Genomic DNA, 19135 nt, shown 5'->3' with positions numbered 1-19135 from the left:
ATTTTCTTCGTAGATACATTTAATATCCCCTGGAACCCCTTTGACTTGTTCTAAGAAGCAATGTATTAACTGTTTTTGTATGTCTCTTTTTCCCATGTCTCTGTCTGTTTTTTTATATATGATTTGAAATGCAAGTCTAAAATGATCACTTTGTTCCATTAATTTATCTGTGATAGTAATTTAAAAATATGTAATAATTTGGCTGTGAGAGGCTGCCCTTGTGTAAATGCCATTAAAATGGCTGTCATACATCCTACTTTAGTGTTCAACTGATAATCATCTTGCTTTAATTGTATGAAAGTTTTAAAACATTTGGGAATGAAAATCCAGAAACATCTAAGTAATGCATCTGTCCATATATCAGATCCTGCTGTATATGCCACCCATTCTTCAAATGCATGTTATAAAATATGCCTTTTTTATCATTCCACTGTGGTAAACTCTGTAATAATCTAGACTGTGTATATAAATCTGTAGTGGTTCCCTGTCCCTGTTCTATAATTTGGACTGGTTTTGTGTTTTTTAACTCTTCTTTAAGCTGGGATATCAAAATAGTATTTTGGAGGTTAGTCTCTGTTAATTCATCTAATTCTTCTTCCTTTTCCTTCAGATGCTGTTTAAGGTCTGTCATTTCTACCTGTAAGTGTTTAAGGGATATATGATACCTGTTATTGGATTCCTCTGTTGACTGCAGAGCTCCTATGCACTTTTGACATAGATCTTGGATGTCAGTTTTGAACATTTTAAATTCATTTTGTTTCTCTTTTAAAAACTTATTAAAGTCTTCTGTCAATGTATCATAAGCTTTGTTTCTGTCCTCATCTGTATGTGTAGCCGTGGCATCATTCCATGCTTGTACATACTTTTTAAAGGGAGTTACAAGATCTACAGGGGACTCTGTCAATAACAGATTTGATTGCTGTTGTAATTCAGAAATTAATGTACTGACAGGACATAACTGCTTTACATCTGGATATAATGAAAACTGTGTATCCTTAATTAATTCTTTATCATGAACAGATCTGTCTGCACAGTCTAGTTTTTAGCAATATCATGCAATACTTGTTTATGGCATATTACACAAAATGCAGTTTCCTTTGAATCACACAATAAACATTTACTATGATATACTTCATTTTTTGTTGCAAATACCAATCAAATGTTACAATCCACTTACATAATGCTGGTATGTCAACTTGCCCTAACAAGGTTTTACACTTACTAATGTGTTGTGTATACCAACATTGCAATTTACTCCATATTTTATCTGGTTGTTCTGCTACATTAAGAGTAAAACTTGGCTTACATTTGCTAGAATTCTGCCTGATAGCATCCATACTAAAAAAATGTGACATAGAAAAAAAGTCTTACCAGTGAGCAAGAAAACAGGTGATCAGGCTGTTGTTGCAGATGGCTGAAAATTTTTCAAAGTCACTCGAGAAGCTGGGAAAGCACAACAGGCAGCGGACTGCTGTGCTAGTGGATATTCCCCTTTTCTTAGCGAAGTTATGGCACTGTGACTGGAACTTCAGTCTCACTCCGGATGTAGACGTCTAAAAAACTGTACTACTGCAAGCTGCATAAACTGGAATACTTCTGTTTAGGATTTACACAAACATACAAATGTTAGTTACTGCAATTTAACTGAAGTGACCCTCTGCAGGGCTTACCATCACTTCTCCTGTGTTTGAATGCAGATTGTAGGTTCAAATGCAGGCTAGCTTGCCATTGAAAAAATTACATTGATCTGCTTACTGCTTGGTGTGATGGATTTGAAGTGTTCTTAAGACACTCAGTCTTGCTGGCTGGATTCTGCTAAAATTCAAAGTCTGGTTATATTTGCATTCACAGTCTGTTGCATACAGAAACTTGCAGAATATACACTGATGAGAGAATATACTTTGCAGCATCAACTTTAGAGAGCAGTAACAAATAACTTTTTATAATAAACCAAACGGAACCACGTTGCAGCTTAAAAGTACTGTTCCAACTTTACTTCTCATATAGTACAGATGATGTGAGAGATATAACATTTACCTTAGGACAAATGAGTCCCTACCATACCTCTAACATAACTGGATTTATACAGCTCTTTATATACAGTTTTAGGCCTCTTTGTATTCTATTTTGGAGAATTGCTTATCCTGTAGAAACAATACTAAGCTTCCTTGTTTAACAATGTCTTGTAAGAGACCAGCTTTTCTGACAGTGTGAATATCCTGTAACAGTGTCCTGATGTCCATGTAAAAAAACATATTTTTGAGGAAACACATTGTTCTGTATTCTATTTGGATCTGTATATAAGAACATCTGTTCTTGTGCATCCTGTTTTCCATGCAGAAAAACATATTTTTGAGGAAACACATTGCCACAGTGTCATTGTCCATTCTTTAAAAGCAGATTTTGCATTTTTTGCTCTTGCATACATCCTGTTTTTAAGTCTGTAAGGGAAAAATGTCCATTCTTTAAAAGCAGATTTTGTATTTTTGCTCTTGCATACATCCTGTTTTTAAGTCTGTAAGGGAAAAATGTCCATTCTTTAAAAGCAGATTTTGTATTTTTGCTCTTGCATACATCCTGTTTTTTAGTCTGTAAGGGAAAAATGTCCATTCAGCAGATTCCTTTTCCAAGCCATGGTAATTTAGTATGGATGCTGATTACATATTACTAAACTCTATTTCTACATTTAAGCAAGCTTTATCTTATACCTTATTTATGTTGCATAATTGCAGCAAAATTACTTTCAACCTTAGTATATTGTTGAGCACACTCTAACATGTTTTTTTTAACATCTTTATTTAAATTGTCACTTCAGACATAAGCACGCATTCATTAATAGTAAGAAAACAAATCATACTAACATTTTTTTTCATTTACCTGCGTTATAAATTGCATATGTTTTCTTTCTTTATAATGACTGTAATTCGGTCCAAAATTAAATAAATTGCTCAATTTCTGTCTTCCATTAAACCTCATTCCTCTCTTAAACATTATTCTGCATGTATTGTTCTGACAAATTCCATTTATTTCTGTGTAATTTGCTCCTTCCCTTTTCTAAAGATCTCACATTGAGTTCTTATATCACCTTTATAATATTTGATATTTAAACAACAGTTAGTATAGATTTTGAATTCCATTTTCTAGTAATTGTTTTTTTTTTTGTGGCCAATACAAAAAAATGAACAAGGCCTTACTATGTCTAGGCAATTCAGATCCTGTGTTCCAGCTTACAAGAATAATTTCTTTAGTTACAGCTATTTGCTCCCTCAATATTTCTGACAATATTTCTGACAGAGTATTTTGTAGGTAATTTTTAAATCTGACAACTCCTTTCACTCAAAAAAAACATTGAGGGGCAAAAAAAGAGTTGGATGCCTCATGTGTCTCTGTTCTAGGCTATATTGTGGTACTCAAAACTCATCCCTGTGAGAGTGTGTGTGTGTGATTGCAACTGCATGCGCGCGCGCGCGCGTGTGTGTGTGTGTGTGTGTGTGTGTGTGTGTGTGTGTGTGTGTGTGTGTGTGTGTGTGCGTGTGTGTGTGTGTGTGTGTGTGTGTGTGTCAGTATGAATTTCGGCATGTGTGTGGTATCTGTATCAAAGTGACGCATAGTCCAAAAGGGGCACTTACCAGTAAAAATGTGTTGTTTAGCACTGGCAGTAATTACACCCAATTCAGAGACATGTAAATTAACAGATAACAAGGCCTTCCTTGCTGTGGCTAACGTCTCAAAATCACATTTAGCACATTTGTGTAACATACAACTTTGGTTGCTGCAGTTTAGATGTGCTCAGGAATTTTTTTCTAAATCCACCCATTATTTATTCAATAATGCTTTATGTACTTTATGTAAGTAATTACTCTGTATTCAATTGGACAACATTTTCTGTTTTAAGTTCTTTAATTGCTTCAAAACATTAAAAATACTATTTCAGAATACACTTCTTCTTATAAAATATTCAAAACATGATATAAGCATTTTCAGTATGAGATCCCAGGCCTTAAACACTTGTCCTATATGGACAGACTCAAAAATCTCCAACTAGTCTCTGTCTAATATCGGCTACTTAGAGGCGATCTCTGCTTGACTTAGAAAGCCATGTCTAACCCAGCTCAGTTAGAAATGCTACATCTAAAGAAATCCAAGTCCTTCTCCACCACATGCTCCAGAGACCACAACCTCATTACCACAATCAACAGAACATGCTGGAGGGACAGGTTCATAACCCAGAGACTGCCCATGCTATGGAATAGACTTCCTATACATGTCAAGCAGAGCACCTCACTGGCCCTCTTCAAGAGAAATCTTGATGAGTTGATAGGAAATAGAAAATTCACCCCGGGGATCATTCCAGTGGCTCTACTCGACAGAGACACTGGGATCTAAGGTTGGATGGCACGATGCCAGGGTAATCCTATGGGCTAGGCTTGTAAAGGCTCCAGGGCCATTAGCCTAGTACACACCTATGAACCTAAATTTGAATGCTTTTATTTCAATATTTGTAAAACTGAATGAAAAATATATTGATAAACAAAGAAACATGCTTTACTTTCTGTTTCATTGTAAATGTGGATTGTTGTAATGTGTTTGTCTTTCAGTAAAGTTGCATTAAAAAAAGAAGTAAAAGGACAGTAAGAAAACATCTTTGCAAAGAAATTGATTTCCACATAACATTTTCTCAAACATATAATTTTAATATACACATTTTGGAACTGGAGACCAGACATGAGCTCACATAAATCACAAAATATTTTAACCACAGCTGTCATGACAATTCCAACCACATACTCAGATTTATGTATTGGTGTGGTCTTGAAGAAGAATCACATTTCTTTTGTAACACATATATAGATAGTTTCTTATTTTTAAAGATGCATTTTGTGCCCTCATTAACCTTTATCACACCCATTCACCTTTTCTTTGGTAAACCATTTCACATAAATGTATTTTTAACATAGCATCCAACCACAAACTGAAATGGTGTCAGGCACAGAGTTCAAACAGACAACTTATATTGGACTCAACATTATATCTGTGATGTTATACATTACATCTATGGTGTTGTGTTCAGATTGCTTTCTTTGAAATTCTGTATCTGTTATACAATACTATATATATATATATATACATATATATATATATATATATATATATATATATATATATATATATATATAGGGCCTACCATAAGCACCTGCATCCCAGTCAGGAATTCAGCTGACATACCTTGCCTAAACACAGTAGCCAAGTTCGAGCAAGGTAAGTGCAACAGCTGTGGGAAGGGGGTAGGAATGCAATTTAGGGACAGACACAGCAATCAGGAGGTTAGGTAGGGGAGAATTTTAGGTTTAGGAGCAGGAAGGGAATTTAGAGTTTAGAGAACAAAAAAGTGTTTTAGTGTTAGGTTGTGATTGGGGACTTCAAGTTGAGAGAACAGGAAGGGGGTTTTACACTTAAGGAGTGGGAGGAGGACAAGGGTTAGGGGTGGGAATGGGGTTTCAGGGTTAGGAAGAGATTGGGAAATGATGGTTAGAGAAGGGAGTAGCATGGTTAGGGTTAGGGACTGGATGGGTATTTTATGTTTACAGCCAATGTTCTAGGTAGGGCTATGCAGTTTGGTAAGGTCAAGTGGTGGGAAGGCAAGGCCATTAAACAGGATCAAGCTAGAGTGAGTTAAGGAACTTACCAATTAGAGCAAGTGGCAGTGAGCATGTGTGTGTCATAATCATACCTCTCAACTGTACAGATGTTCGCAGCATGTCCAGATTTTTGGTTCATATTTTTGATAAGTTCCTCACAAAATGTGTGTTTTTCTGGCAAATTAATGGGATGATCTAAGGACTGAAGTCACTACATAATGACATACATTTGATTTTCAGACATCAAATCCTTCAGGAAAAAGTATGTTAAAACAAACCCTGCTACTCTAGCAACTTTCTAAGTTTATAAGAGCAATATTTAAAATATGTCCCTATTTTTGGGCATTTATCCCACCGTTTTGTCAGGCTTTTCCAGATTTCTTGCACTAGGATGTTGAGAGGTATGGTCACAAGTTACTAGCATGTGAACAGTTCTTTTATTAGATCCTATTTATATATATATATATATATATATATATATATATATATATATATATTCAACAAAACTAAGTAGACTGTGTGGATAAACAGGTGCTCTCACAACAAAGGAAAATATGAGAAAAAGTAAATGTAAAGAGCACTTAACCATGGCTAAATAAAACACTGATTTAATAAAATAAATAAATGCAAAGGTGAGCGCTTTCGCAGCCAAGCTGCTTCCTCAGACAATTCAAACTGAACAATTCAAGTATTTAAATACAGTCTCCATATGATGACATCACATCATTTCAGCATTTAAAGATACAACATCAAAAATATACACATCTAAAATATACATAAATACAAAAGATCAGTAACTCATAAACAATCCATATTTGACCATAAAAATAATGAATATATGTTCATAAAAATCATACATTCATTCATAAGAAATACATTCATAAAAAATATTTCCATAAAAATAATATCATAAAAGTCATACAACATCCTCTCATTTATGTAAAGGTCTATTGGCTAGAAAGGGTTGGATGGATAACTTGTCGTTAAGTCCTTTACCCATATTCACCCTTATTCTAATAATCCATTTGAGCTCACTGTTCTCAACCCTGTTCCTAATGGGCCCCTGTCTAACATTAAATGGTACCATCTCTATAACCATAAATCTGAACTCATGTTCTATGCCCCTGGTTGTGACATGTCGTGCCAAAGCATTGGTATCAGCATGGCTGGATATGTCATAAAGATGTTCCCTGATCCGATCCCGTAACCTGCGTGTAGTCATGCCTATATAGAAAGAAAAGCAGATCAAACAATAAGCTAAATAAACAAGATTGGTGGAATTACAATCTGCTCTCAAGTGAAAACTCAGTTGTTTCCCTGCATCTGGATGATGGAATCCCCCTGAAGTATCAAGATATCTACAGAAGTTACATTCTTTACATGGTAAAGTACCATATCCAGACTCTGTAGTCTGGGTATCTCCCCCGTAGCTTAATTTAGGGCCACAGAGGATTCTCTTGAGAGATTTCTTATTTTTATAAACATAATGTGGAACATCACCAATGATTTATCTTATTCTTTCATCAGCACAGAGAACATTCCAATTCTTAGAAAACACATTTTTCAATAGATTGATATTGCTAGAATAAGTCACTGGAATTATCATATACTCATCCCTAGGATGAACTTCAGTGGCTACCCTTTGCATCCCAGAAAAATATGGTCTACCTAGACTTGTTTTCACAATGTGTGTTTGTGCAATAGTCGTGTTAACTTCTTCCTTAGAATAACCTCTCTGAATGAAGGATTTACCAAGGTTTACAAGTGCTCCATCAAAGCTCTCATCATTACCTGTTAACCTTGACACTCTCAGTGCTTGCCCTTTCATTATGTTCTTAAAGACATGCTGGGGATGCATGCTCCTATGTTCCAGGTAGGTATCTCTATAGCATTCCTTCCTATGTACTTCTGTAATAAAATTTCCTTGCTCAGATCTACGAACCCATACATCTAAAAAATCAAACTGATGTATGGGAGGTATTGGCTGTGAACTTCAAAAACCCAAGTGGTATTGTTAATAAATTCCACAAACTGGGTAAAACTGGACATATCCCCCTCCCAAAGAAGGAAGAGGTCATCCACAAACCGATGAAAGAATGTAATGGGAAAACCCATATAATGACAATAAGACTAGTAGCTCTAATGGTCATTCACAAAATCCTCCGGTTTCTGTGCATTTGATGATAGAGAACAATGATTCCACATTAAATACTGTTCAGATATCATGAGTATCAGAAACTAATACAGGCATATGTAGTACTACACCCTTCCCTGCTGTGATGTTGTCAAACCCTCCTGTTGTCACTCATGTCCAGAGTGGTGTGCATAGGAAGGAAAGGGGAGCCATGGCACCAGAGGGATCAACTGCTGGTGGTTCCACAACTGTTGGCGTTTTTATGTCTGATGCGGCCGATGAGGTACACTCTTTTAGTTCACCTTTTCCAATCAGGACCAACCATTTTCGGCAGAGGTCACAGAGTCATGGACAGATGAAGCGGAAGGCGCCCATGGAGAACAACAACAATACACAAACATTAAAGAGGATGTGGCAGGGCAATCACGAACATTGATATGGAATATGCCGGCACGGACTTTCACAGCAACTGAGTTAACTGTACTTCAGAAAGGTATGACTTTCAAACCATCGAACAGTATGTCCCGGACTGATAACGTTATTGAATTGAAAACTTTTACACGCAATATTATGTTGAAGTTGTTATATGGTGGGGAAGCACAGAGCACTGTTGGTTTTGTTAATAACTTAAAAAAACCTAGTAGTTATGTTCCTTTGACTAATGGTGTTGTTGAAACATTTGAAAAAATGTGCTTGAAGGATATTTACAAAATCTATGATAACAATATTAAAACTAAATGTTTTTGTAATTTGCATGCTCATGAAAAGCAAGCGTTAAATAATCTACGACAAAATGCAACTATCTCTATTAGACCAGCTGATAAAGGAGGTCCAGTTTTTCTGGGATGAAAAGGGCAGCCACTGAAGTTCATCCTAGGGATGAGTATATGAGAATTCTAGTGACTTATTCTAGCAATATCAATCTATTGAAAAATGTGTTTTCTAAGAACTGGAATGTTCTCTGTGCTGATGAAAGAATAAGACAAATGGTTGGTGATGTTCCACATTATGCTTATAAAAATAAGAAATCTCTCAAGAGAATCCTTTGTGGCCCTAAATTATGCTATGGGGGAGATACCCAGACTACAGGGTCTGGATAAGGTACTTTACCATGTAAAGAACGTAACTTCTGTAGATATCTTGATACTTCAGGGGGATTCCATCATACAGGGAAACAACTGAGTTTTCGCTTGAGAGCAGATTGTAATTCCACCAATCTTGTTTATTTAGGTTATTGTTTGATCTGTTTTCCTTTCTATATAGGCATGACTACACGCAGGTTACGGGATCGGATCAGGGAACATCTTTATGACATATCCAGACATGCTGATACCAGCGCTTTGGCATGACATGTCATGACCAGGGGCATAGAACATGAGTTCAGATTTATGGTTATAGAGATGGTACCATTTAATGTTAGACAGGGGCCCATTAGGAACAGGGTTGAGAACAGTGAGCTCAAATGGATTATTAGAATGAGGGCGAATATGGGTAAAGGTCTTAACGACAAGTTATCCATCCAACCCTTTCTAGCCAATAGAACTTTACTAAATGAGAGGATGTTGTATGACTTTTATGATATTATTTTTATGGAAATATTTTTTATGAATGTATTTCTTATGAATGAATGTATGATTTTTATGAACATACATTTATTATTTTTTATGGTCAAATATGGATTGTTTATGAGTTACTGATCTTTCGTATTTATGTATATTTTAGATGTGTATATTTTTGATGTTGTATTTTTAAATGCTGAATTGATGTGATGTCATCATATGAAGACTGTATTTAAATACTTGAATTGTTCAGTTTGAATTGTCTGAGGAAGCAGCTTGGCTGCGAAAGCGCTCACCTTTGTATTTATTTATTTTATTAAATCAGTGTTTTATTTAGCCGTGGTTAAGTGCTCTTTACATTTACTTTTTCTCATTCATATATATATATATATATATATATATATATATATATATATATATGTATATATAGGTCTACTACATATGATCGACATTTCACAAAACCGAAGACCATATGGCCGAGACCATATCATTTACATTTGATACTGACATTGTCGATAATGTAAAAAAAAAAAAAAAAACACAACAATCACTTATCCTCACACTGCTAGCAGGGGGGGGCAAGCCCCACACCCCCCTGGAACTTAAATATGCCAACTCCGAGATCACACTACAGTGCAGAAGATGGAAATCTTTCCATTCTGTACTGTATGGAGATGCCCGTTCCGCATGGTCGACATTTCAAAAGTCGATCATATGATCTCAGCCATATGCTTTTCGGCTTTGTGAAATGTCGACCATGTGAAGGGGACCCATATATATATCTGTCTATCTATATATATATATATATATATATATATATATATATATATATATATATATATACTGTCTGTATATTTTAACTGTGGAGCTTTTCTCCCCGGTCCTCTGCTGAAAATGGACCTACGTCCAGTCAGACACTCCCGGTCAACAAATATAAATAAATAAAAATAAAATAAATATATATATATATATATATATATATATATATATATATATATTACGCAAAAAGAACCAGCACAAAATAATCAAAAGTCAAACCGAAAGAAAAACACAGAAGTCTAGGAATAGATGCTTAGCCAACTTTAATGGCTAACAGGTCAAGTCACCTCACCAGTAAACCAGGTTCCGCCTTAGCGTCATCAGTGTATGTGTTAAGGGATGCCCTCACCCTCCTTTTATACACATTCATTTAAAGCAACAGTTGACTATATGTCTTAAATGCTTCAACACCACATGGAAGAAAATAACAGAACAACATTTACATTGATTTGATTCATATCAAATAAAACATTTTTATACCATTATTGTTGTAACAATCAAATTACCTTATGTGTATCCAAATACTATTGCCTTGAATTATAACATACATTTTACCAGTGATCATTCAGTCCAGGTTTAAACAAGGCTCCCAAATTAACTATCCATTGTCTTTCTTTTTTCACAAGAATTTTTTGTTTGTACATCATTGAAAGGTTATCACCTACCTCTTTATCTATACCCAAAAAAACAAAATGTGCTGTAGGGTGTACCAATATGTGTTTATATAATTCACTTCTGTTTTGTTGAGAATTTATGTCACTCGTGTGCAAAGCAATACGTTGTTTAAACCTAAGAGATGTTTGCCCTATGTAAAAAGAGCCACATTGGCATACTGCCATATAAACTACACCTTCAGTTGCACATGTGATCAAATGACAGATGTCATATACTTTTGATGTGTTAACAGAAGTGAACGATTTAGTCTTAGATATATGTTTACAATATATACAATGTCCACAGTAGGTGCTCCCTACTGCCATTGGGTTTGTTTGATTATCTTGTTTTACTTGTCCCTTTTTGAAACCTGACAAATGTTCACCTATGTTTCTGCCTCTTCTAAAACCAAAACTGCAATAATTTCCTAGCAATGTGTCAAAATATGGATCCGACTTAAGTATGTGCCAATGCTTTCTGATAATTTGTCTAATCTTGAATGTATTAGACCCATACTTGGTAATAAACCTGATCTGATCTTCCTTAGTATGAGTTTGTATGTTATCCTTCAATAACTGGCTTCTGGACTGGACCCTCGCTTGCTTTAGTGCTTCATCTACCTTTCTGTGGTCATACCCCCTAGCTAAGAATCTTGTTTTAAGCTGTTTTGCCTGTACCCTAAACTCATCAGTGTTGGAGCAAATCCTTCTAATTCTAGTAAATTGGGCCTTAGGAATATTAGTCACTATGTGGTGAGGATGGCTACTGTTGGCATGTAATATTGAATTTTTGGAAAAAGGTTTCCTATATAAAGTAGTATCCATTGTACCATTCTTAGCTTTAATAACTTTTACATCCAAAATTTCTACTGAATGTTAATCAATGTTACCACTAAAATATATACTATGTTCATTGGAATTTAAATATACCATAAATTCATGCCACTTCAAAATATCCCCCGTCCAAATGACCGAACAGTCATCCAAATATCTCCACCACATTATGAGATTGTTCTTAAACCTATTTTTATTACTGTAAGTTATGTCATGTTCCAAAAAACCCATGAAAAGGTCAGCATATATGGGTGCAAAGGTTGCACCCATTGCTGTGCCCTTTATCTGTAAATACCATGCTTTATTGTATGTGAAGGAATTGTTCTCCAAAACCAATCTTAATAAAGTTAACAAAAATTCAATCTCCACCTCATCATATTTGCCTGACATCTCCATCCAATAATTGACTGCTCTGATGCCTGCTTCATGAGGGATGCTGGAATACAAGGCACGCACATCAAGTGTGCCCATCTATGTATCTTTAGAAATCTGTAAATCATTCATGAGCCCCAAAAATTGATTTGTATCTTTTATACGAGCTGTAACATGTACCAACAAAGGTTTTAACTGGCATTCCAAGTATTCATACAGTGGTTCTATCAATGAGCCATGGCCAGCCACTATAGGTTACCCCTGGAAGTGGATTCACTTATTTATGGATTTTGGGTACTAGGTAGGAATACTGAGAGCTAGGATCATCGACCCTTAATTGTATAGATAAAGCCTCTATAATAGCCCTACCACTAACAACCTGTTTTAATACTTCATCTATCTGTTCTTTAAATCCCCTGGTGGGGTCCCCTAGGAAGGCTGCAGTAAGATGTTGCATCACTAAGATGTTTCTCTACTTCTTTATTATAGTCGGTTTTGTTCCACACTACTGTGGCTCCTCCTTTATCTGCTCTTGTAATAATCAAATCTTTGTTTTGTTGTAAATTCTTTAGGGGTATTTTTTTTTCCTTTAGTCAAATTATACGTGTCTTGCTTAAACACCTCATTCTGATTTATTTGTAACTCAAGTAGTATCTGTTGTTCAAATACTTTAACCACCCCATTGTATGGTGGTTGAAAGTTGGATTTCTTAAATCTAAAATTTTCAACTTCCTTGTGAAGCATGTCCGGGGGTGTATGTGCAAAAAAATATTTTAAATTCAAATTTCTGCAAAAAGTTTTTAAATCCTGAACCACATCAAAGTGTGACACATAAGTGCTAGGTACAAATCCCAAACCTTTATTCAAAACCTTCATTTCCAACTCTGTAAAGTGATAATCAGTTAGATTGACCACTAGCTGGTTTTCAATTTCCCTATTTAAAGTAGGAGCATTAAAGCCATCAGCTATGTTGCCATTATCTCGTTGAATATTTTTTCCATCACCTCTATGCCTGTGTTTTCTGCCTCCCCTTCTATAGGGCCCCTGGACATCTTGGGTATGGGAGAAATCACTACTTGGGATTCCAGTCCTTCATTTTCTGTATTCGCATTAGAATACCCTGATGACAACTCAGAATTATTAGAATAATCTACATTTTTTTAGTATGGATCGAACTCTCTTTCTTTTTGGTCTATTACTGCTTTTTTGATTGTCAGTAAACCTAACTGTTCTCTTAACTTTCTTCCATGAATATGTAGTTTGATTTTTGTAGTCATTAAGGTCTCTTTGATATTTCTTAGTCTTTCTTTCCTGTAACTCTTTTTCATGTCTGTTTACCTCTTTCACATAGTTGGCATATCTATCCAAATAACTGGTTTCCATTGCATGACCAAAGTTTTTTTCATAACATTCATTAAGCTTAGAAGTTAACACTTTCTGTTGTTGTTCATAATACTCTACCAGTAGCTTAATGAATATTTTTGAAGCCAGTTGTATCTGCCGCCATTTTTTCATAAATTCCTGATTGTCAGTCCCAACCCCTGACTCCACATATATTCTCAACCCCCAAGGGGCTATTTCAGCTTTTAGATATGCCTTCAAAAGTTTACAATGCCATACATTAGACCTTACCTTCTTGGTACTGTTGACGAGTTCTACAAACTGTTGCTCCAATTCAGTGTTTTCAGAACTAACTTCATTGGGGAGGGCACTCCCTTCCATCCTAAACAATGATAAATCATCCACATCTGTGGCTAGCCTGTCCAAAAATTGTCTCAAATTTTGAGTTTCTGCCATTTTATATTTATATGCCTAATTAAAGTTGTATTGACTTTATATTTCTGGTCTTACTTCTATATCTTACTTTAACTATATGAGTGATACACAATATTTTATAAAAAATATCTATCCCAAACGTCAAGTGTTAATCAAACTATCTTGCTCCTGTAACTATCTTGTTCAACTAACAGATAAATTCTTAGGCAGATTGATGCATTTATTTATCTACCAAAATATTTAAATTTAATGCTGAAACCTGAATATTATATTGATATGAACTCCCCTCTTATGAAACTCTGGCTTGTGAAAAAAATCGCAATACATTTTGGCCTTTGGTGTAGGCCTGTTTCATTATTTCATACCCATACCCCTTCCAAAACTGAAACAATGGTGACAAAAACACACTTTTGATTTCAAAATCAAATGTATATCAAAATGCAAACCAATACAATATTTAAATTGTCCTTTAGAGTCCATATTCAAACTTTCCATACATGCCATAAAGTTCCATGCATTTGAAATATTTCGTATTGCAAAAACCATCTGTTCCTTGACCAGAAAAAGTCTTGCTATCTTAACTTTTTCCTGTAGGTTTAAGAACTTTGTCGTTGATCTTTAAATCTTTAAATTAACACCAAACACCCAAGCCACTAAGATAACCCAGGCTTATGATAACAAGCGCCTCCTATATAAACCGTTGACTAACTAGTCAACTATCATTCACCACCATGATAAAAAATAGTAAATGTCACCTTGTATATCTGTCCTTAGTATTCCAAAAAACCTGGTTGGTCTGTGTACAGAACAACGTCACTATTCAGTGGACCTGTAGTACTCCACCTTTATAGTTCGTCTGTTAATGTGATACCTCGACTGGTATCTAAATACACCTACACATCATCCTTTCAGGCCTTAAACATGTACAGACCTGACTGGTCTGCTAAAACCCTTCAGTTTCCACTTTTACACCCCACTTCTTAAGGCCTTTACCCATCACAGACCCGACTAGTCTGCTAAAACCCTTTGGTTCTCTCGTTATACATCACCAGCTAGAATTGCTGCTTTACCATGTTGGAAGATGACTTGTATTATAACATAAAATGGCATTTCACCTGGTTTCTTTCTCCTCCTAGAGTTCAGGAACAAGCACGTCTGTTTCACACACCATCCCTCTAGGTCAAACTGTTCTTCTTCAAACTGTCATGACCAAAAACATAACTCAACTATAAAATACCTGTTTTGTTCTAATAATATAGAAGATCACCAGCACTCGTAAAAATGCAATCAAAAACACCAAAAATGGTGCTCGGTGATATAGTGCCCAGTTTACCAGCAATTACACTACGCAAAAAGAACCAGCACAAAATAATCAAAAGTCAAATTAAAAGAAAAAGACAGAAGTGCAGTAATAGATGCTTAGCCAACTTTAATGGCTAACAGGTCAAGTCACCTCACCAGCAAACCATGTTTCACCTTAGCGTCATCAGTGAATGTGTTAAGGGATGCCCTCCCCCTCCTTTTATACACATTCATTTAAAGCAGCAGTTGACTATATGTCTTAAATGCTTCAACACCACATGGAAGAAAATAACAGAACAACATTATTTACATTGATTTTATTCATATCAAGTAAAACATTTTTATGCCATTATTGTTGTAACAATTATATTACCTTATGTACATCCAAATACTATTGCCTTGAATTATAACATACATTTGTAGTGATCATATTTTATACATATATATATATATATATATATATATATATATATATATACACACACACACATATATGCACAGGTTTACTATCATTATTTCACCTATCACATGTGCGATACTCCATAATGTCAACTAGTTAGTGAGAAAAACGGTCATTACTGACGGTCAGAATGTTGAATTGGGCTGTATTTGTGCAAATTTGACATGACATTTCCTGATTCGACAACTAATGGATTAGCACTGCCAATTGGACTTCCCAGCATTGATATTTTGCATGTTACAGTCCAGCTTTCGACATTACCAGTTTCAGACATTGGTAAGACGCTAATGTGGTGGTCGGCATTATGATAGTAAACCATATGCATATATACATGTCCCGGTCATAACACTGAATCCTCATTTCACTGAAACTCAAATGGCCCAACCCATTTCATTGAAAACTCATTTCACAGAAAAGTATAGAAGTGTACAGAAAGTATGTGATGGTGTCACTTCTTATGATACGAGTTACTAGAGATGTGAGTCTAAAAGGCTGAGGTGGTGCAGTGGTTAGCATTGTCGCCTTACAACAAGAGGTTCTCTAGTTCAATTCTCAGCTGAGGCACCTTCTGTGCAGAGTCTGCATGTCCTCCCTGTGATCAAGTGAATTTTAAAGACATGCAGGTAGGAGCATGTGTGTGTGTGTGAAAGTTGGGTGCCGGGCTGGCAACTCGGCACTATAAAAAATCCACTGCCACTCAGTCTGCAGACCGGTGACCTGCTGTAGCAACCCCTAACAGGAGAAGCCAAAAGACACTGCTTTTATAAGAGATGTGAGTCTAGCAAAGTATGTGTGAATTGTTATGGTCAGCATAGTGTTGTACCCCAGGATCTGAAAATGTCTGTATTTGTTCTCAAGTACTGATTCACCATGTGCAGTGTTTTTTTTCTTTTCTCTACTATTCATACCTCTCAACCTGAAAACATCAAAAATCTGGACAAGGCCCATAAAAAATAGGTACAAATCTGTACGCTGATTAACGTACAATTTGCATAACCCCGCCCACTCCAATGAATTGTGGGATACCAACTTTCAAACACAAACCGAAGAACAGACCACCAAAATATGGCACCAGAGTCCCCTGCCCTGCAGCCATTCCAATGTCCCATTACCTGGCTATTTCACCCCATTTACCATAAACACTAGTGTGTGCATACTGCTTTACTTCTACAATGATACTGTCTCACAATGAAAATAGACTTGGCATTAAAACTTCTCTGCCCTTGAAGCTTACATTCATTGAAACAGCAGTGAAGCCCACACCACATCCAAAGGAAATCTTTATCCGCCACTGGCCAGATGCATTACCTTTGGGCTATTTTCAAATCATAGGCCCCTTGCACACAAAAGCAACATACATGCTTGATACACCTTCCTGAATTTATTAAATTATATTCCTTGTATAATACAGCATACTTGTTAGACTTAGGTTAAGAGCGCATTTTAAATTTGTTTTAACATTTTTCCAGTAAGCAATGGAACAAAATGCATGAACCAATGACAAAACTGCCCATTTCAGAACATTACCATCATAAAAGTCTAATTCCATACACCAAAAACCAGGGACATATTTTTAAACAAAGTTAACAGCAGTCTTAGTAACTTCATCCATGCACATTAGGATTTCAAACAGCTGAAAGCTCTTAGGTTCATAGGTTAGTACTAGGCTAAGTGCCCTTGTGAGCCATTGTAAGCCCAGCGAGTTAGCCCTTGTGAGCCTCAAACCCTGCACCTTGTGTCTGTAAGGCAAACAATACATAAGCTTAAAAGCAGCTACTGCAGAGGCCAGTTCTTCACAAGTTTGCTACCCATCATCTGTCAGATCAAAGTAAACTTGCTGGCACACCACAAGAAAATTTTGCACATATTATACAAAAATATGAAATCCAAAATGAACAAACACTGCACAAAAGACTGCCATAAAATGTAGACAATTAGATCTTTACTGTTGCTAGCAGTCACAGACAAGCCTCTTTATGAAACTTAACATCCCCCAAAATAAAAGTTTTTGCAGCAATGAAACAGACTTCTACTCTACTACAACATCCTGCCAAACCGCATTAAAAAAAGAGAGAGTACTGGCTGTTAACGTGGCGAAACAGTCAAACATTTGATTTACCCAACCTTTACTTAAATATAGGGGAAACAGCAATTATGTTATCAACTTATCCGCTTAACGAAACCACTAAAAAACTGCATATACATGTGCATAAAAACAACTTGAATTCAGATATTAAACACGCTTACGGTCTGAACGGAAATAAAGTTCTGTGGAAACCCGAACCCTTTAACTCTCAACTATTCATTCTCCTAAAAACGTTATCTTCTTAAATGCCCAAAATTACCTCACCCACATAGGCAAGCAAGAATTTGACCACCAGTCAACACTTTATCCATACATCATTAAACAAATGCATAAATCCTTAACAACTGCAGCTAATATATACAAAACAGCAGTGCTTGGCAACTGACGCCAGCAATCAGGCCCAATATGTCAAAGGTACCGGAAAGACATTCTGCAACCCACACACACACAGAGCTTTTGAAGCATCAACATTAGAATATAAACATTTAATAATAAATATAAGATTATGTGCATTCTCTTAAAACATGATGCCATTAGTTGGCATACAAAAGTATAATTTTAATAAACCTGGAAACTACAAAAGCGCTGCTTTTTAAACACCTACTGTATTAGAAGTAACTTCAGAACCACCTAGAAGGTTTCAGCAATCTACCAAACTTACAGTATTTGTGGCCTGCTCGTATACAGCCCCATGTGATGCCTTAAAAGGCAGTTAAGGCACCCAGTGTTCTCTGTGCGACACAGGCAGCCGGGTGGAGGGCGCTGGTGCATAAAGAAAACTAACTCTCAACACAGAAAAGTAAGTTAAACCATCAAAAGCAATGAAAAGGAAACCAGCAGTCAAACTAGGAAACTGATCGAAAATAATAAGGGACGGTTTGAGGACGGTCGCACAAACACATTTTCCAGTTAGGTCAGGGTAAAAAGTAAGAAAATGAACCAGAGAAGTACCATTGATCAGCACATATGCACATTTTATTTTTTTTCATAATCCCACTTAATTTCAGCTTTCAACCAGTTACTCAGCTTTCGTATCCAGCAATAATTTATACTATTGGGAAAGAAAACAGCCAGAGTCAAAAGGGGGTGGCATTTATGTGATATCCCTCTGTTGGGCCATTCTCTGCAGCTGCCAGGGAACGGTATCCACCACACTCACAAACTCAACGAAGTACGAACCCACTTACGGGAGGCTGGCAGTAGAAATAAAACAGAATGTAATGATCCTTTTCTTAACTATGGATCTGTATCGGGAACATATACGTTTTCTTACTTTACTCAAAAGGCTCTCAGACTACGCTCTTATTTTTTTAATTACATTTCAAACTGTATTTCACAGCCGCAGTATCACGCTTTTTTTACCTGCAAATGTCTTGAGCTCTCGCACACACAAACACAAAACCAGAAATAACTTCTTTTGAAAATAAAAGGTAGATACTTAACAGGCTTACAATTCAGTGCGCTCCGTTCACAGAAATGAGCAGTACCTCCTACTTAGTAG

The sequence above is a fragment of the Protopterus annectens genome, chromosome 3.part1, assembly GCF_019279795.1.
Source record: "Protopterus annectens isolate FY-2018-M chromosome 3.part1, PAN1.0, whole genome shotgun sequence".
Taxonomy (NCBI): Eukaryota; Metazoa; Chordata; order Ceratodontiformes; family Protopteridae; genus Protopterus; species Protopterus annectens.
The sequence above is the reverse complement of the archived record's forward strand: the minus strand, read 5'-3'. Positions refer to the sequence as shown.